The 15,087-nt window shown below is 49.8% G+C and overlaps 42 non-coding genes across 42 annotated transcripts; all 42 read left to right on the forward strand.

Moving 5' to 3' along the window:
* Window positions 1–34: 34 nt before the first annotated feature.
* Window positions 35–105, forward strand: trnag-gcc (transfer RNA glycine (anticodon GCC)). Its single transcript has one exon. It is a non-coding gene; the product is annotated as a tRNA-Gly (tRNA).
* Window positions 106–333: 228 nt separating this feature from the next.
* trnag-gcc (transfer RNA glycine (anticodon GCC)) lies at window positions 334–404 on the forward strand. The gene has a single exon. It is a non-coding gene; the product is annotated as a tRNA-Gly (tRNA).
* Window positions 405–632: 228 nt separating this feature from the next.
* Window positions 633–703, forward strand: trnag-gcc (transfer RNA glycine (anticodon GCC)). Its single transcript has one exon. It is a non-coding gene; the product is annotated as a tRNA-Gly (tRNA).
* Window positions 704–955: 252 nt separating this feature from the next.
* Window positions 956–1,026, forward strand: trnag-ccc (transfer RNA glycine (anticodon CCC)). Its single transcript has one exon. It is a non-coding gene; the product is annotated as a tRNA-Gly (tRNA).
* A 573-nt stretch (window positions 1,027–1,599) lies between these two features.
* Window positions 1,600–1,670, forward strand: trnag-gcc (transfer RNA glycine (anticodon GCC)). The gene has a single exon. It is a non-coding gene; the product is annotated as a tRNA-Gly (tRNA).
* Window positions 1,671–1,957: 287 nt separating this feature from the next.
* On the forward strand, window positions 1,958–2,028 carry trnag-ccc (transfer RNA glycine (anticodon CCC)). The gene has a single exon. It is a non-coding gene; the product is annotated as a tRNA-Gly (tRNA).
* Window positions 2,029–2,601: 573 nt separating this feature from the next.
* Window positions 2,602–2,672, forward strand: trnag-gcc (transfer RNA glycine (anticodon GCC)). Its single transcript has one exon. It is a non-coding gene; the product is annotated as a tRNA-Gly (tRNA).
* A 228-nt stretch (window positions 2,673–2,900) lies between these two features.
* trnag-gcc (transfer RNA glycine (anticodon GCC)) lies at window positions 2,901–2,971 on the forward strand. Its single transcript has one exon. It is a non-coding gene; the product is annotated as a tRNA-Gly (tRNA).
* A 228-nt stretch (window positions 2,972–3,199) lies between these two features.
* Window positions 3,200–3,270, forward strand: trnag-gcc (transfer RNA glycine (anticodon GCC)). The gene has a single exon. It is a non-coding gene; the product is annotated as a tRNA-Gly (tRNA).
* Window positions 3,271–3,498: 228 nt separating this feature from the next.
* On the forward strand, window positions 3,499–3,569 carry trnag-gcc (transfer RNA glycine (anticodon GCC)). The gene has a single exon. It is a non-coding gene; the product is annotated as a tRNA-Gly (tRNA).
* A 252-nt stretch (window positions 3,570–3,821) lies between these two features.
* trnag-ccc (transfer RNA glycine (anticodon CCC)) lies at window positions 3,822–3,892 on the forward strand. Its single transcript has one exon. It is a non-coding gene; the product is annotated as a tRNA-Gly (tRNA).
* A 573-nt stretch (window positions 3,893–4,465) lies between these two features.
* On the forward strand, window positions 4,466–4,536 carry trnag-gcc (transfer RNA glycine (anticodon GCC)). Its single transcript has one exon. It is a non-coding gene; the product is annotated as a tRNA-Gly (tRNA).
* A 228-nt stretch (window positions 4,537–4,764) lies between these two features.
* trnag-gcc (transfer RNA glycine (anticodon GCC)) lies at window positions 4,765–4,835 on the forward strand. The gene has a single exon. It is a non-coding gene; the product is annotated as a tRNA-Gly (tRNA).
* Window positions 4,836–5,063: 228 nt separating this feature from the next.
* Window positions 5,064–5,134, forward strand: trnag-gcc (transfer RNA glycine (anticodon GCC)). The gene has a single exon. It is a non-coding gene; the product is annotated as a tRNA-Gly (tRNA).
* Window positions 5,135–5,362: 228 nt separating this feature from the next.
* On the forward strand, window positions 5,363–5,433 carry trnag-gcc (transfer RNA glycine (anticodon GCC)). The gene has a single exon. It is a non-coding gene; the product is annotated as a tRNA-Gly (tRNA).
* Window positions 5,434–5,661: 228 nt separating this feature from the next.
* Window positions 5,662–5,732, forward strand: trnag-gcc (transfer RNA glycine (anticodon GCC)). The gene has a single exon. It is a non-coding gene; the product is annotated as a tRNA-Gly (tRNA).
* Window positions 5,733–5,960: 228 nt separating this feature from the next.
* Window positions 5,961–6,031, forward strand: trnag-gcc (transfer RNA glycine (anticodon GCC)). Its single transcript has one exon. It is a non-coding gene; the product is annotated as a tRNA-Gly (tRNA).
* Window positions 6,032–6,259: 228 nt separating this feature from the next.
* trnag-gcc (transfer RNA glycine (anticodon GCC)) lies at window positions 6,260–6,330 on the forward strand. Its single transcript has one exon. It is a non-coding gene; the product is annotated as a tRNA-Gly (tRNA).
* A 228-nt stretch (window positions 6,331–6,558) lies between these two features.
* On the forward strand, window positions 6,559–6,629 carry trnag-gcc (transfer RNA glycine (anticodon GCC)). The gene has a single exon. It is a non-coding gene; the product is annotated as a tRNA-Gly (tRNA).
* A 252-nt stretch (window positions 6,630–6,881) lies between these two features.
* Window positions 6,882–6,952, forward strand: trnag-ccc (transfer RNA glycine (anticodon CCC)). The gene has a single exon. It is a non-coding gene; the product is annotated as a tRNA-Gly (tRNA).
* Window positions 6,953–7,226: 274 nt separating this feature from the next.
* trnag-gcc (transfer RNA glycine (anticodon GCC)) lies at window positions 7,227–7,297 on the forward strand. Its single transcript has one exon. It is a non-coding gene; the product is annotated as a tRNA-Gly (tRNA).
* Window positions 7,298–7,525: 228 nt separating this feature from the next.
* On the forward strand, window positions 7,526–7,596 carry trnag-gcc (transfer RNA glycine (anticodon GCC)). Its single transcript has one exon. It is a non-coding gene; the product is annotated as a tRNA-Gly (tRNA).
* Window positions 7,597–7,848: 252 nt separating this feature from the next.
* On the forward strand, window positions 7,849–7,919 carry trnag-ccc (transfer RNA glycine (anticodon CCC)). Its single transcript has one exon. It is a non-coding gene; the product is annotated as a tRNA-Gly (tRNA).
* A 573-nt stretch (window positions 7,920–8,492) lies between these two features.
* Window positions 8,493–8,563, forward strand: trnag-gcc (transfer RNA glycine (anticodon GCC)). The gene has a single exon. It is a non-coding gene; the product is annotated as a tRNA-Gly (tRNA).
* A 228-nt stretch (window positions 8,564–8,791) lies between these two features.
* trnag-gcc (transfer RNA glycine (anticodon GCC)) lies at window positions 8,792–8,862 on the forward strand. The gene has a single exon. It is a non-coding gene; the product is annotated as a tRNA-Gly (tRNA).
* A 228-nt stretch (window positions 8,863–9,090) lies between these two features.
* On the forward strand, window positions 9,091–9,161 carry trnag-gcc (transfer RNA glycine (anticodon GCC)). Its single transcript has one exon. It is a non-coding gene; the product is annotated as a tRNA-Gly (tRNA).
* A 228-nt stretch (window positions 9,162–9,389) lies between these two features.
* On the forward strand, window positions 9,390–9,460 carry trnag-gcc (transfer RNA glycine (anticodon GCC)). Its single transcript has one exon. It is a non-coding gene; the product is annotated as a tRNA-Gly (tRNA).
* A 228-nt stretch (window positions 9,461–9,688) lies between these two features.
* trnag-gcc (transfer RNA glycine (anticodon GCC)) lies at window positions 9,689–9,759 on the forward strand. Its single transcript has one exon. It is a non-coding gene; the product is annotated as a tRNA-Gly (tRNA).
* A 228-nt stretch (window positions 9,760–9,987) lies between these two features.
* On the forward strand, window positions 9,988–10,058 carry trnag-gcc (transfer RNA glycine (anticodon GCC)). The gene has a single exon. It is a non-coding gene; the product is annotated as a tRNA-Gly (tRNA).
* A 228-nt stretch (window positions 10,059–10,286) lies between these two features.
* trnag-gcc (transfer RNA glycine (anticodon GCC)) lies at window positions 10,287–10,357 on the forward strand. Its single transcript has one exon. It is a non-coding gene; the product is annotated as a tRNA-Gly (tRNA).
* A 228-nt stretch (window positions 10,358–10,585) lies between these two features.
* trnag-gcc (transfer RNA glycine (anticodon GCC)) lies at window positions 10,586–10,656 on the forward strand. The gene has a single exon. It is a non-coding gene; the product is annotated as a tRNA-Gly (tRNA).
* A 228-nt stretch (window positions 10,657–10,884) lies between these two features.
* Window positions 10,885–10,955, forward strand: trnag-gcc (transfer RNA glycine (anticodon GCC)). Its single transcript has one exon. It is a non-coding gene; the product is annotated as a tRNA-Gly (tRNA).
* A 252-nt stretch (window positions 10,956–11,207) lies between these two features.
* On the forward strand, window positions 11,208–11,278 carry trnag-ccc (transfer RNA glycine (anticodon CCC)). Its single transcript has one exon. It is a non-coding gene; the product is annotated as a tRNA-Gly (tRNA).
* A 274-nt stretch (window positions 11,279–11,552) lies between these two features.
* trnag-gcc (transfer RNA glycine (anticodon GCC)) lies at window positions 11,553–11,623 on the forward strand. The gene has a single exon. It is a non-coding gene; the product is annotated as a tRNA-Gly (tRNA).
* A 228-nt stretch (window positions 11,624–11,851) lies between these two features.
* Window positions 11,852–11,922, forward strand: trnag-gcc (transfer RNA glycine (anticodon GCC)). Its single transcript has one exon. It is a non-coding gene; the product is annotated as a tRNA-Gly (tRNA).
* Window positions 11,923–12,174: 252 nt separating this feature from the next.
* Window positions 12,175–12,245, forward strand: trnag-ccc (transfer RNA glycine (anticodon CCC)). Its single transcript has one exon. It is a non-coding gene; the product is annotated as a tRNA-Gly (tRNA).
* Window positions 12,246–12,818: 573 nt separating this feature from the next.
* On the forward strand, window positions 12,819–12,889 carry trnag-gcc (transfer RNA glycine (anticodon GCC)). The gene has a single exon. It is a non-coding gene; the product is annotated as a tRNA-Gly (tRNA).
* Window positions 12,890–13,117: 228 nt separating this feature from the next.
* trnag-gcc (transfer RNA glycine (anticodon GCC)) lies at window positions 13,118–13,188 on the forward strand. The gene has a single exon. It is a non-coding gene; the product is annotated as a tRNA-Gly (tRNA).
* Window positions 13,189–13,416: 228 nt separating this feature from the next.
* trnag-gcc (transfer RNA glycine (anticodon GCC)) lies at window positions 13,417–13,487 on the forward strand. The gene has a single exon. It is a non-coding gene; the product is annotated as a tRNA-Gly (tRNA).
* A 252-nt stretch (window positions 13,488–13,739) lies between these two features.
* On the forward strand, window positions 13,740–13,810 carry trnag-ccc (transfer RNA glycine (anticodon CCC)). Its single transcript has one exon. It is a non-coding gene; the product is annotated as a tRNA-Gly (tRNA).
* A 573-nt stretch (window positions 13,811–14,383) lies between these two features.
* On the forward strand, window positions 14,384–14,454 carry trnag-gcc (transfer RNA glycine (anticodon GCC)). The gene has a single exon. It is a non-coding gene; the product is annotated as a tRNA-Gly (tRNA).
* A 252-nt stretch (window positions 14,455–14,706) lies between these two features.
* trnag-ccc (transfer RNA glycine (anticodon CCC)) lies at window positions 14,707–14,777 on the forward strand. The gene has a single exon. It is a non-coding gene; the product is annotated as a tRNA-Gly (tRNA).
* Window positions 14,778–15,087: the final 310 nt, after the last annotated feature.

Consider the following 15,087-nt stretch of genomic DNA (forward strand, 5'->3'; position numbering starts at 1 on the left):
CGTGCCGACCAAACGAGGGCGAGCTGCGTGTCGAGCATTGGTGGTTCAGTGGTAGAATTCTCGCCTGCCACGCGGGAGGCCCGGGTTCGATTCCCGGCCAATGCAAAAAGTTTGTTTGGGACTTCCAGAAGTCTGTTTCTGTAAAGCCTTATTATGTCGCTTCTGCTGATCAGCATTACTGACTGTGATCATAAGTTAAAGGGTGACACCTGATTTACTTAAAGAAGCTCCAGTTGCCTTTCCACTGGTGTGAAATGAAAGAGTTTCTAAAAACTAATGAGTGCAAGCGCCGCGTCTCTCGTGCCGACCAAACGAGGGCGAGCTGCGTGTCGAGCATTGGTGGTTCAGTGGTAGAATTCTCGCCTGCCACGCGGGAGGCCCGGGTTCGATTCCCGGCCAATGCAAAAAGTTTGTTTGGGACTTCCAGAAGTCTGTTTCTGTAAAGCCTTATTATGTCGCTTCTGCTGATCAGCATTACTGACTGTGATCATAAGTTAAAGGGTGACACCTGATTTACTTAAAGAAGCTCCAGTTGCCTTTCCACTGGTGTGAAATGAAAGAGTTTCTAAAAACTAATGAGTGCAAGCGCCGCGTCTCTCGTGCCGACCAAACGAGGGCGAGCTGCGTGTCGAGCATTGGTGGTTCAGTGGTAGAATTCTCGCCTGCCACGCGGGAGGCCCGGGTTCGATTCCCGGCCAATGCAAAAAGTTTGTTTGGGACTTCCAGAAGTCTGTTTCTGTAAAGCCTTCTTATGTCGCTTCTGCTGATCAGCATTACTGACTGGGATTATAAGTTAAATAGCAATATCCTGCCATCATCGTGAAGCACCAAATGATCGCAACTCGTAAAAGGGGACTTAATGCAAGATCAATATGTGTTCCTCATCTGCCGTCTCTTTCGACGAGCCAAGAAGCATGCCCTCGCTCACTGTAAGCACAGGTGGCTTTGCAGCTGAGCATTGGTGGTTCAGTGGTAGAATTCTCGCCTCCCACGCGAGAGACCCGGGTCCGATTCCCGGCCAATGCAAGGGCTTTTATCTGTTGTGCCAGAAATGAGGGTGTTTCTACATTTAGCATTGAGGGTGACACATGATTTACTTAAAGAAGCCCCAGCTGCCTATCCATTCGTGTGAAAAGTGAACTGTCGAAGCATGACCGTCACTTAATATGCGTGCGTTTGGCAACCGGACCGCGCTCCTCTCACAGGCACCTGATCTGGCTCTTGCTTCTGTCACAACGAGCTAATGAGTGCGAGCGGCTCGTCTCTCGTGGCGACCACACGAGGGCAGGCTGCGTGTCGAGCATTGGTGGTTCAGTGGTAGAATTCTCGCCTGCCACGCGGGAGGCCCGGGTTAGATTCCCGGCCAATGCAAAAAGTTTGTTTGGGACTTCCAGAAGTCTGTTTCTGTAAAGCCTTCTTATGTCGCTTCTGCTGATCAGCATTACTGACTGTGATCATAAGTTAAAGGGTGACACCTGATTTACTTAAAGAAGCTCCAGTTGCCTTTCCACTGGTGTGAAATGAAAGAGTTTCTAAAAACTAATGAGTGCAAGCGCCGCGTCTCTCGTGCCGACCAAACGAGGGCGAGCTGCGTGTCGAGCATTGGTGGTTCAGTGGTAGAATTCTCGCCTGCCACGCGGGAGGCCCGGGTTCGATTCCCGGCCAATGCAAAAAGTTTGTTTGGGACTTCCAGAAGTCTGTTTCTGTAAAGCCTTATTATGTCGCTTCTGCTGATCAGCATTACTGACTGTGATCATAAGTTAAAGGGTGACACCTGATTTACTTAAATTATAAGTTAAATAGCAATATCCTGCCATCATCGTGAAGCACCAAATGATCGCAACTCGTAAAAGGGGACTTAATGCAAGATCAATATGTGTTCCTCATCTGCCGTCTCTTTCGACGAGCCAAGAAGCATGCCCTCGCTCACTGTAAGCACAGGTGGCTTTGCAGCTGAGCATTGGTGGTTCAGTGGTAGAATTCTCGCCTCCCACGCGAGAGACCCGGGTCCGATTCCCGGCCAATGCAAGGGCTTTTATCTGTTGTGCCAGAAATGAGGGTGTTTCTACATTTAGCATTGAGGGTGACACATGATTTACTTAAAGAAGCCCCAGCTGCCTATCCATTCGTGTGAAAAGTGAACTGTCGAAGCATGACCGTCACTTAATATGCGTGCGTTTGGCAACCGGACCGCGCTCCTCTCACAGGCACCTGATCTGGCTCTTGCTTCTGTCACAACGAGCTAATGAGTGCGAGCGGCTCGTCTCTCGTGGCGACCACACGAGGGCAGGCTGCGTGTCGAGCATTGGTGGTTCAGTGGTAGAATTCTCGCCTGCCACGCGGGAGGCCCGGGTTAGATTCCCGGCCAATGCAAAAAGTTTGTTTGGGACTTCCAGAAGTCTGTTTCTGTAAAGCCTTCTTATGTCGCTTCTGCTGATCAGCATTACTGACTGTGATCATAAGTTAAAGAGTGACACCTGATTTACTTAAAGAAGCTCCAGTTGCCTTTCCACTGGTGTGAAATGAAAGAGTTTCTAAAAACTAATGAGTGCAAGCGCCGCGTCTCTCGTGCCGACCAAACGAGGGCGAGCTGCGTGTCGAGCATTGGTGGTTCAGTGGTAGAATTCTCGCCTGCCACGCGGGAGGCCCGGGTTCGATTCCCGGCCAATGCAAAAAGTTTGTTTGGGACTTCCAGAAGTCTGTTTCTGTAAAGCCTTCTTATGTCGCTTCTGCTGATCAGCATTACTGACTGTGATTAAAAGTTAAAGAGTGACACCTGATTTACTTAAAGAAGCTCCAGTTGCCTTTCCACTGGTGTGAAATGAAAGAGTTTCTAAAAACTAATGAGTGCAAGCGCCGCGTCTCTCGTGCCGACCAAACGAGGGCGAGCTGCGTGTCGAGCATTGGTGGTTCAGTGGTAGAATTCTCGCCTGCCACGCGGGAGGCCCGGGTTCGATTCCCGGCCAATGCAAAAAGTTTGTTTGGGACTTCCAGAAGTCTGTTTCTGTAAAGCCTTCTTATGTCGCTTCTGCTGATCAGCATTACTGACTGTGATTAAAAGTTAAAGAGTGACACCTGATTTACTTAAAGAAGCTCCAGTTGCCTTTCCACTGGTGTGAAATGAAAGAGTTTCTAAAAACTAATGAGTGCAAGCGCCGCGTCTCTCGTGCCGACCAAACGAGGGCGAGCTGCGTGTCGAGCATTGGTGGTTCAGTGGTAGAATTCTCGCCTGCCACGCGGGAGGCCCGGGTTCGATTCCCGGCCAATGCAAAAAGTTTGTTTGGGACTTCCAGAAGTCTGTTTCTGTAAAGCCTTCTTATGTCGCTTCTGCTGATCAGCATTACTGACTGTGATCATAAGTTAAAGGGTGACACCTGATTTACTTAAAGAAGCTCCAGTTGCCTTTCCACTGGTGTGAAATGAAAGAGTTTCTAAAAACTAATGAGTGCAAGCGCCGCGTCTCTCGTGCCGACCAAACGAGGGCGAGCTGCGTGTCGAGCATTGGTGGTTCAGTGGTAGAATTCTCGCCTGCCACGCGGGAGGCCCGGGTTCGATTCCCGGCCAATGCAAAAAGTTTGTTTGGGACTTCCAGAAGTCTGTTTCTGTAAAGCCTTCTTATGTCGCTTCTGCTGATCAGCATTACTGACTGGGATTATAAGTTAAATAGCAATATCCTGCCATCATCGTGAAGCACCAAATGATCGCAACTCGTAAAAGGGGACTTAATGCAAGATCAATATGTGTTCCTCATCTGCCGTCTCTTTCGACGAGCCAAGAAGCATGCCCTCGCTCACTGTAAGCACAGGTGGCTTTGCAGCTGAGCACTGGTGGTTCAGTGGTAGAATTCTCGCCTCCCACGCGAGAGACCCGGGTCCGATTCCCGGCCAATGCAAGGGCTTTTATCTGTTGTGCCAGAAATGAGGGTGTTTCTACATTTAGCATTGAGGGTGACACATGATTTACTTAAAGAAGCCCCAGCTGCCTATCCATTCGTGTGAAAAGTGAACTGTCGAAGCATGACCGTCACTTAATATGCGTGCGTTTGGCAACCGGACCGCGCTCCTCTCACAGGCACCTGATCTGGCTCTTGCTTCTGTCACAACGAGCTAATGAGTGCGAGCGGCTCGTCTCTCGTGGCGACCACACGAGGGCAGGCTGCGTGTCGAGCATTGGTGGTTCAGTGGTAGAATTCTCGCCTGCCACGCGGGAGGCCCGGGTTAGATTCCCGGCCAATGCAAAAAGTTTGTTTGGGACTTCCAGAAGTCTGTTTCTGTAAAGCCTTCTTATGTCGCTTCTGCTGATCAGCATTACTGACTGTGATCATAAGTTAAAGGGTGACACCTGATTTACTTAAAGAAGCTCCAGTTGCCTTTCCACTGGTGTGAAATGAAAGAGTTTCTAAAAACTAATGAGTGCAAGCGCCGCGTCTCTCGTGCCGACCAAACGAGGGCGAGCTGCGTGTCGAGCATTGGTGGTTCAGTGGTAGAATTCTCGCCTGCCACGCGGGAGGCCCGGGTTCGATTCCCGGCCAATGCAAAAAGTTTGTTTGGGACTTCCAGAAGTCTGTTTCTGTAAAGCCTTCTTATGTCGCTTCTGCTGATCAGCATTACTGACTGTGATCATAAGTTAAAGGGTGACACCTGATTTACTTAAAGAAGCTCCAGTTGCCTTTCCACTGGTGTGAAATGAAAGAGTTTCTAAAAACTAATGAGTGCAAGCGCCGCGTCTCTCGTGCCGACCAAACGAGGGCGAGCTGCGTGTCGAGCATTGGTGGTTCAGTGGTAGAATTCTCGCCTGCCACGCGGGAGGCCCGGGTTCGATTCCCGGCCAATGCAAAAAGTTTGTTTGGGACTTCCAGAAGTCTGTTTCTGTAAAGCCTTCTTATGTCGCTTCTGCTGATCAGCATTACTGACTGTGATCATAAGTTAAAGGGTGACACCTGATTTACTTAAAGAAGCTCCAGTTGCCTTTCCACTGGTGTGAAATGAAAGAGTTTCTAAAAACTAATGAGTGCAAGCGCCGCGTCTCTCGTGCCGACCAAACGAGGGCGAGCTGCGTGTCGAGCATTGGTGGTTCAGTGGTAGAATTCTCGCCTGCCACGCGGGAGGCCCGGGTTCGATTCCCGGCCAATGCAAAAAGTTTGTTTGGGACTTCCAGAAGTCTGTTTCTGTAAAGCCTTATTATGTCGCTTCTGCTGATCAGCATTACTGACTGTGATCATAAGTTAAAGGGTGACACCTGATTTACTTAAAGAAGTTCCAGTTGCCTTTCCACTGGTGTGAAATGAAAGAGTTTCTAAAAACTAATGAGTGCAAGCGCCGCGTCTCTCGTGCCGACCAAACGAGGGCGAGCTGCGTGTCGAGCATTGGTGGTTCAGTGGTAGAATTCTCGCCTGCCACGCGGGAGGCCCGGGTTCGATTCCCGGCCAATGCAAAAAGTTTGTTTGGGACTTCCAGAAGTCTGTTTCTGTAAAGCCTTCTTATGTCGCTTCTGCTGATCAGCATTACTGACTGTGATCATAAGTTAAAGGGTGACACCTGATTTACTTAAAGAAGCTCCAGTTGCCTTTCCACTGGTGTGAAATGAAAGAGTTTCTAAAAACTAATGAGTGCAAGCGCCGCGTCTCTCGTGCCGACCAAACGAGGGCGAGCTGCGTGTCGAGCATTGGTGGTTCAGTGGTAGAATTCTCGCCTGCCACGCGGGAGGCCCGGGTTCGATTCCCGGCCAATGCAAAAAGTTTGTTTGGGACTTCCAGAAGTCTGTTTCTGTAAAGCCTTCTTATGTCGCTTCTGCTGATCAGCATTACTGACTGTGATCATAAGTTAAAGGGTGACACCTGATTTACTTAAAGAAGCTCCAGTTGCCTTTCCACTGGTGTGAAATGAAAGAGTTTCTAAAAACTAATGAGTGCAAGCGCCGCGTCTCTCGTGCCGACCAAACGAGGGCGAGCTGCGTGTCGAGCATTGGTGGTTCAGTGGTAGAATTCTCGCCTGCCACGCGGGAGGCCCGGGTTCGATTCCCGGCCAATGCAAAAAGTTTGTTTGGGACTTCCAGAAGTCTGTTTCTGTAAAGCCTTATTATGTCGCTTCTGCTGATCAGCATTACTGACTGTGATCATAAGTTAAAGGGTGACACCTGATTTACTTAAAGAAGTTCCAGTTGCCTTTCCACTGGTGTGAAATGAAAGAGTTTCTAAAAACGAATGAGTGCAAGCGCCGCGTCTCTCGTGGCGACCAAACGAGGGCGAGCTGCGTGTCGAGCATTGGTGGTTCAGTGGTAGAATTCTCGCCTGCCACGCGGGAGGCCCGGGTTCGATTCCCGGCCAATGCAAAAAGTTTGTTTGGGACTTCCAGAAGTCTGTTTCTGTAAAGCCTTCTTATGTCGCTTCTGCTGATCAGCATTACTGACTGTGATCATAAGTTAAAGGGTGACACCTGATTTACTTAAAGAAGCTCCAGTTGCCTTTCCACTGGTGTGAAATGAAAGAGTTTCTAAAAACTAATGAGTGCAAGCGCCGCGTCTCTCGTGCCGACCAAACGAGGGCGAGCTGCGTGTCGAGCATTGGTGGTTCAGTGGTAGAATTCTCGCCTGCCACGCGGGAGGCCCGGGTTCGATTCCCGGCCAATGCAAAAAGTTTGTTTGGGACTTCCAGAAGTCTGTTTCTGTAAAGCCTTCTTATGTCGCTTCTGCTGATCAGCATTACTGACTGGGATTATAAGTTAAATAGCAATATCCTGCCATCATCGTGAAGCACCAAATGATCGCAACTCGTAAAAGGGGACTTAATGCAAGATCAATATGTGTTCCTCATCTGCCGTCTCTTTCGACGAGCCAAGAAGCATGCCCTCGCTCACTGTAAGCACAGGTGGCTTTGCAGCTGAGCATTGGTGGTTCAGTGGTAGAATTCTCGCCTCCCACGCGAGAGACCCGGGTCCGATTCCCGGCCAATGCAAGGGCTTTTATCTGTTGTGCCAGAAATGAGGGTGTTTCTACATTTAGCATTGAGGGTGACACATGATTTACTTAAAGAAGCCCCAGCTGCCTATCCATTCGTGTGAAAAGTGAACTGTCGAAGCATGACCGTCACTTAATATGCGTGCGTTTGGCAACCGGACCGCGCTCCTCTCACAGGCACCTGATCTGGCTCTTGCTTCTGTCACAACGAGCTAATGAGTGCGAGCGGCTCGTCTCTCGTGGCGACCACACGAGGGCAGGCTGCGTGTCGAGCATTGGTGGTTCAGTGGTAGAATTCTCGCCTGCCACGCGGGAGGCCCGGGTTCGATTCCCGGCCAATGCAAAAAGTTTGTTTGGGACTTCCAGAAGTCTGTTTCTGTAAAGCCTTCTTATGTCGCTTCTGCTGATCAGCATTACTGACTGTGATCATAAGTTAAAGGGTGACACCTGATTTACTTAAAGAAGCTCCAGTTGCCTTTCCACTGGTGTGAAATGAAAGAGTTTCTAAAAACTAATGAGTGCAAGCGCCGCGTCTCTCGTGCCGACCAAACGAGGGCGAGCTGCGTGTCGAGCATTGGTGGTTCAGTGGTAGAATTCTCGCCTGCCACGCGGGAGGCCCGGGTTCGATTCCCGGCCAATGCAAAAAGTTTGTTTGGGACTTCCAGAAGTCTGTTTCTGTAAAGCCTTCTTATGTCGCTTCTGCTGATCAGCATTACTGACTGGGATTATAAGTTAAATAGCAATATCCTGCCATCATCGTGAAGCACCAAATGATCGCAACTCGTAAAAGGGGACTTAATGCAAGATCAATATGTGTTCCTCATCTGCCGTCTCTTTCGACGAGCCAAGAAGCATGCCCTCGCTCACTGTAAGCACAGGTGGCTTTGCAGCTGAGCATTGGTGGTTCAGTGGTAGAATTCTCGCCTCCCACGCGAGAGACCCGGGTCCGATTCCCGGCCAATGCAAGGGCTTTTATCTGTTGTGCCAGAAATGAGGGTGTTTCTACATTTAGCATTGAGGGTGACACATGATTTACTTAAAGAAGCCCCAGCTGCCTATCCATTCGTGTGAAAAGTGAACTGTCGAAGCATGACCGTCACTTAATATGCGTGCGTTTGGCAACCGGACCGCGCTCCTCTCACAGGCACCTGATCTGGCTCTTGCTTCTGTCACAACGAGCTAATGAGTGCGAGCGGCTCGTCTCTCGTGGCGACCACACGAGGGCAGGCTGCGTGTCGAGCATTGGTGGTTCAGTGGTAGAATTCTCGCCTGCCACGCGGGAGGCCCGGGTTAGATTCCCGGCCAATGCAAAAAGTTTGTTTGGGACTTCCAGAAGTCTGTTTCTGTAAAGCCTTCTTATGTCGCTTCTGCTGATCAGCATTACTGACTGTGATCATAAGTTAAAGGGTGACACCTGATTTACTTAAAGAAGCTCCAGTTGCCTTTCCACTGGTGTGAAATGAAAGAGTTTCTAAAAACTAATGAGTGCAAGCGCCGCGTCTCTCGTGCCGACCAAACGAGGGCGAGCTGCGTGTCGAGCATTGGTGGTTCAGTGGTAGAATTCTCGCCTGCCACGCGGGAGGCCCGGGTTCGATTCCCGGCCAATGCAAAAAGTTTGTTTGGGACTTCCAGAAGTCTGTTTCTGTAAAGCCTTATTATGTCGCTTCTGCTGATCAGCATTACTGACTGTGATCATAAGTTAAAGGGTGACACCTGATTTACTTAAAGAAGCTCCAGTTGCCTTTCCACTGGTGTGAAATGAAAGAGTTTCTAAAAACTAATGAGTGCAAGCGCCGCGTCTCTCGTGCCGACCAAACGAGGGCGAGCTGCGTGTCGAGCATTGGTGGTTCAGTGGTAGAATTCTCGCCTGCCACGCGGGAGGCCCGGGTTCGATTCCCGGCCAATGCAAAAAGTTTGTTTGGGACTTCCAGAAGTCTGTTTCTGTAAAGCCTTCTTATGTCGCTTCTGCTGATCAGCATTACTGACTGTGATCATAAGTTAAAGGGTGACACCTGATTTACTTAAAGAAGCTCCAGTTGCCTTTCCACTGGTGTGAAATGAAAGAGTTTCTAAAAACTAATGAGTGCAAGCGCCGCGTCTCTCGTGCCGACCAAACGAGGGCGAGCTGCGTGTCGAGCATTGGTGGTTCAGTGGTAGAATTCTCGCCTGCCACGCGGGAGGCCCGGGTTCGATTCCCGGCCAATGCAAAAAGTTTGTTTGGGACTTCCAGAAGTCTGTTTCTGTAAAGCCTTCTTATGTCGCTTCTGCTGATCAGCATTACTGACTGTGATCATAAGTTAAAGGGTGACACCTGATTTACTTAAAGAAGCTCCAGTTGCCTTTCCACTGGTGTGAAATGAAAGAGTTTCTAAAAACTAATGAGTGCAAGCGCCGCGTCTCTCGTGCCGACCAAACGAGGGCGAGCTGCGTGTCGAGCATTGGTGGTTCAGTGGTAGAATTCTCGCCTGCCACGCGGGAGGCCCGGGTTCGATTCCCGGCCAATGCAAAAAGTTTGTTTGGGACTTCCAGAAGTCTGTTTCTGTAAAGCCTTATTATGTCGCTTCTGCTGATCAGCATTACTGACTGTGATCATAAGTTAAAGGGTGACACCTGATTTACTTAAAGAAGTTCCAGTTGCCTTTCCACTGGTGTGAAATGAAAGAGTTTCTAAAAACTAATGAGTGCAAGCGCCGCGTCTCTCGTGCCGACCAAACGAGGGCGAGCTGCGTGTCGAGCATTGGTGGTTCAGTGGTAGAATTCTCGCCTGCCACGCGGGAGGCCCGGGTTCGATTCCCGGCCAATGCAAAAAGTTTGTTTGGGACTTCCAGAAGTCTGTTTCTGTAAAGCCTTCTTATGTCGCTTCTGCTGATCAGCATTACTGACTGTGATCATAAGTTAAAGGGTGACACCTGATTTACTTAAAGAAGCTCCAGTTGCCTTTCCACTGGTGTGAAATGAAAGAGTTTCTAAAAACTAATGAGTGCAAGCGCCGCGTCTCTCGTGCCGACCAAACGAGGGCGAGCTGCGTGTCGAGCATTGGTGGTTCAGTGGTAGAATTCTCGCCTGCCACGCGGGAGGCCCGGGTTCGATTCCCGGCCAATGCAAAAAGTTTGTTTGGGACTTCCAGAAGTCTGTTTCTGTAAAGCCTTCTTATGTCGCTTCTGCTGATCAGCATTACTGACTGTGATCATAAGTTAAAGGGTGACACCTGATTTACTTAAAGAAGCTCCAGTTGCCTTTCCACTGGTGTGAAATGAAAGAGTTTCTAAAAACTAATGAGTGCAAGCGCCGCGTCTCTCGTGCCGACCAAACGAGGGCGAGCTGCGTGTCGAGCATTGGTGGTTCAGTGGTAGAATTCTCGCCTGCCACGCGGGAGGCCCGGGTTCGATTCCCGGCCAATGCAAAAAGTTTGTTTGGGACTTCCAGAAGTCTGTTTCTGTAAAGCCTTATTATGTCGCTTCTGCTGATCAGCATTACTGACTGTGATCATAAGTTAAAGGGTGACACCTGATTTACTTAAAGAAGTTCCAGTTGCCTTTCCACTGGTGTGAAATGAAAGAGTTTCTAAAAACTAATGAGTGCAAGCGCCGCGTCTCTCGTGGCGACCAAACGAGGGCGAGCTGCGTGTCGAGCATTGGTGGTTCAGTGGTAGAATTCTCGCCTGCCACGCGGGAGGCCCGGGTTCGATTCCCGGCCAATGCAAAAAGTTTGTTTGGGACTTCCAGAAGTCTGTTTCTGTAAAGCCTTCTTATGTCGCTTCTGCTGATCAGCATTACTGACTGTGATCATAAGTTAAAGGGTGACACCTGATTTACTTAAAGAAGCTCCAGTTGCCTTTCCACTGGTGTGAAATGAAAGAGTTTCTAAAAACTAATGAGTGCAAGCGCCGCGTCTCTCGTGCCGACCAAACGAGGGCGAGCTGCGTGTCGAGCATTGGTGGTTCAGTGGTAGAATTCTCGCCTGCCACGCGGGAGGCCCGGGTTCGATTCCCGGCCAATGCAAAAAGTTTGTTTGGGACTTCCAGAAGTCTGTTTCTGTAAAGCCTTCTTATGTCGCTTCTGCTGATCAGCATTACTGACTGGGATTATAAGTTAAATAGCAATATCCTGCCATCATCGTGAAGCACCAAATGATCGCAACTCGTAAAAGGGGACTTAATGCAAGATCAATATGTGTTCCTCATCTGCCGTCTCTTTCGACGAGCCAAGAAGCATGCCCTCGCTCACTGTAAGCACAGGTGGCTTTGCAGCTGAGCATTGGTGGTTCAGTGGTAGAATTCTCGCCTCCCACGCGAGAGACCCGGGTCCGATTCCCGGCCAATGCAAGGGCTTTTATCTGTTGTGCCAGAAATGAGGGTGTTTCTACATTTAGCATTGAGGGTGACACATGATTTACTTAAAGAAGCCCCAGCTGCCTATCCATTCGTGTGAAAAGTGAACTGTCGAAGCATGACCGTCACTTAATATGCGTGCGTTTGGCAACCGGACCGCGCTCCTCTCACAGGCACCTGATCTGGCTCTTGCTTCTGTCACAACGAGCTAATGAGTGCGAGCGGCTCGTCTCTCGTGGCGACCACACGAGGGCAGGCTGCGTGTCGAGCATTGGTGGTTCAGTGGTAGAATTCTCGCCTGCCACGCGGGAGGCCCGGGTTCGATTCCCGGCCAATGCAAAAAGTTTGTTTGGGACTTCCAGAAGTCTGTTTCTGTAAAGCCTTCTTATGTCGCTTCTGCTGATCAGCATTACTGACTGTGATCATAAGTTAAAGGGTGACACCTGATTTACTTAAAGAAGCTCCAGTTGCCTTTCCACTGGTGTGAAATGAAAGAGTTTCTAAAAACTAATGAGTGCAAGCGCCGCGTCTCTCGTGCCGACCAAACGAGGGCGAGCTGCGTGTCGAGCATTGGTGGTTCAGTGGTAGAATTCTCGCCTGCCACGCGGGAGGCCCGGGTTCGATTCCCGGCCAATGCAAAAAGTTTGTTTGGGACTTCCAGAAGTCTGTTTCTGTAAAGCCTTCTTATGTCGCTTCTGCTGATCAGCATTACTGACTGGGATTATAAGTTAAATAGCAATATCCTGCCATCATCGTGAAGCACCAAATGATCGCAACTCGTAAAAGGGGACTTAATGCAAGATCAATATGTGTTCCTCATCTGCCGTCTCTTTCGACGAGCCAAGAAGCATGCCCTCGCTCACTGTAAGCACAGGTGGCTTTGCAGCTGAGCATTGGTGGTTCAGTGGTAGAATTCTCGCCTCCCACGCGAGAGACCCGGGTCCGATTCCCGGCCAATGCAAGGGCTTTTATCTGTTGTGCCAGAAATGAGGGTGTTTCTACATTTAGCATTGAGGGTGACACATGATTTACTTAAAGAAGCCCCAGCTGCCTATCCATTCGTGTGAAAAGTGAACTGTCGAAGCATGACCGTCACTTAATATGCGTGCGTTTGGCAACCGGACCGCGCTCCTCTCACAGGCACCTGATCTGGCTCTTGCTTCTGTCACAACGAGCTAATGAGTGCGAGCGGCTCGTCTCTCGTGGCGACCACACGAGGGCAGGCTGCGTGTCGAGCATTGGTGGTTCAGTGGTAGAATTCTCGCCTGCCACGCGGGAGGCCCGGGTTAGATTCCCGGCCAATGCAAAAAGTTTGTTTGGGACTTCCAGAAGTCTGTTTCTGTAAAGCCTTCTTATGTCGCTTCTGCTGATCAGCATTACTGACTGTGATCATAAGTTAAAGGGTGACACCTGATTTACTTAAAGAAGCTCCAGTTGCCTTTCCACTGGTGTGAAATGAAAGAGTTTCTAAAAACTAATGAGTGCAAGCGCCGCGTCTCTCGTGCCGACCAAACGAGGGCGAGCTGCGTGTCGAGCATTGGTGGTTCAGTGGTAGAATTCTCGCCTGCCACGCGGGAGGCCCGGGTTCGATTCCCGGCCAATGCAAAAAGTTTGTTTGGGACTTCCAGAAGTCTGTTTCTGTAAAGCCTTATTATGTCGCTTCTGCTGATCAGCATTACTGACTGTGATCATAAGTTAAAGGGTGACACCTGATTTACTTAAAGAAGCTCCAGTTGCCTTTCCACTGGTGTGAAATGAAAGAGTTTCTAAAAACTAATGAGTGCAAGCGCCGCGTCTCTCGTGCCGACCAAACGAGGGCGAGCTGCGTGTCGAGCATTGGTGGTTCAGTGGTAGAATTCTCGCCTGCCACGCGGGAGGCCCGGGTTCGATTCCCGGCCAATGCAAAAAGTTTGTTTGGGACTTCCAGAAGTCTGTTTCTGTAAAGCCTTCTTATGTCGCTTCTGCTGATCAGCATTACTGACTGTGATCATAAGTTAAAGGGTGACACCTGATTTACTTAAAGAAGCTCCAGTTGCCTTTCCACTGGTGTGAAATGAAAGAGTTTCTAAAAACTAATGAGTGCAAGCGCCGCGTCTCTCGTGCCGACCAAACGAGGGCGAGCTGCGTGTCGAGCATTGGTGGTTCAGTGGTAGAATTCTCGCCTGCCACGCGGGAGGCCCGGGTTCGATTCCCGGCCAATGCAAAAAGTTTGTTTGGGACTTCCAGAAGTCTGTTTCTGTAAAGCCTTCTTATGTCGCTTCTGCTGATCAGCATTACTGACTGGGATTATAAGTTAAATAGCAATATCCTGCCATCATCGTGAAGCACCAAATGATCGCAACTCGTAAAAGGGGACTTAATGCAAGATCAATATGTGTTCCTCATCTGCCGTCTCTTTCGACGAGCCAAGAAGCATGCCCTCGCTCACTGTAAGCACAGGTGGCTTTGCAGCTGAGCATTGGTGGTTCAGTGGTAGAATTCTCGCCTCCCACGCGAGAGACCCGGGTCCGATTCCCGGCCAATGCAAGGGCTTTTATCTGTTGTGCCAGAAATGAGGGTGTTTCTACATTTAGCATTGAGGGTGACACATGATTTACTTAAAGAAGCCCCAGCTGCCTATCCATTCGTGTGAAAAGTGAACTGTCGAAGCATGACCGTCACTTAATATGCGTGCGTTTGGCAACCGGACCGCGCTCCTCTCACAGGCACCTGATCTGGCTCTTGCTTCTGTCACAACGAGCTAATGAGTGCGAGCGGCTCGTCTCTCGTGGCGACCACACGAGGGCAGGCTGCGTGTCGAGCATTGGTGGTTCAGTGGTAGAATTCTCGCCTGCCACGCGGGAGGCCCGGGTTAGATTCCCGGCCAATGCAAAAAGTTTGTTTGGGACTTCCAGAAGTCTGTTTCTGTAAAGCCTTCTTATGTCGCTTCTGCTGATCAGCATTACTGACTGTGATCATAAGTTAAAGGGTGACACCTGATTTACTTAAAGAAGCTCCAGTTGCCTTTCCACTGGTGTGAAATGAAAGAGTTTCTAAAAACTAATGAGTGCAAGCGCCGCGTCTCTCGTGCCGACCAAACGAGGGCGAGCTGCGTGTCGAGCATTGGTGGTTCAGTGGTAGAATTCTCGCCTGCCACGCGGGAGGCCCGGGTTCGATTCCCGGCCAATGCAAAAAGTTTGTTTGGGACTTCCAGAAGTCTGTTTCTGTAAAGCCTTCTTATGTCGCTTCTGCTGATCAGCATTACTGACTGGGATTATAAGTTAAATAGCAATATCCTGCCATCATCGTGAAGCACCAAATGATCGCAACTCGTAAAAGGGGACTTAATGCAAGATCAATATGTGTTCCTCATCTGCCGTCTCTTTCGACGAGCCAAGAAGCATGCCCTCGCTCACTGTAAGCACAGGTGGCTTTGCAGCTGAGCATTGGTGGTTCAGTGGTAGAATTCTCGCCTCCCACGCGAGAGACCCGGGTCCGATTCCCGGCCAATGCAAGGGCTTTTATCTGTTGTGCCAGAAATGAGGGTGTTTCTACATTTAGCATTGAGGGTGACACATGATTTACTTAAAGAAGCCCCAGCTGCCTATCCATTCGTGTGAAAAGTGAACTGTCGAAGCATGACCGTCACTTAATATGCGTGCGTTTGGCAACCGGACCGCGCTCCTCTCACAGGCACCTGATCTGGCTCTTGCTTCTGTCACAACGAGCTAATGAGTGCGAGCGGCTCGTCTCTCGTGGCGACCACACGAGGGCAGGCTGCGTGTCGAGCATTGGTGGTTCAGTGGTAGAATTCTCGCCTGCCA

This window comes from Pseudorasbora parva, chromosome 2 (assembly GCF_024679245.1).
Source record: "Pseudorasbora parva isolate DD20220531a chromosome 2, ASM2467924v1, whole genome shotgun sequence".
NCBI classification, from domain to species: domain Eukaryota; kingdom Metazoa; phylum Chordata; class Actinopteri; order Cypriniformes; family Gobionidae; genus Pseudorasbora; species Pseudorasbora parva.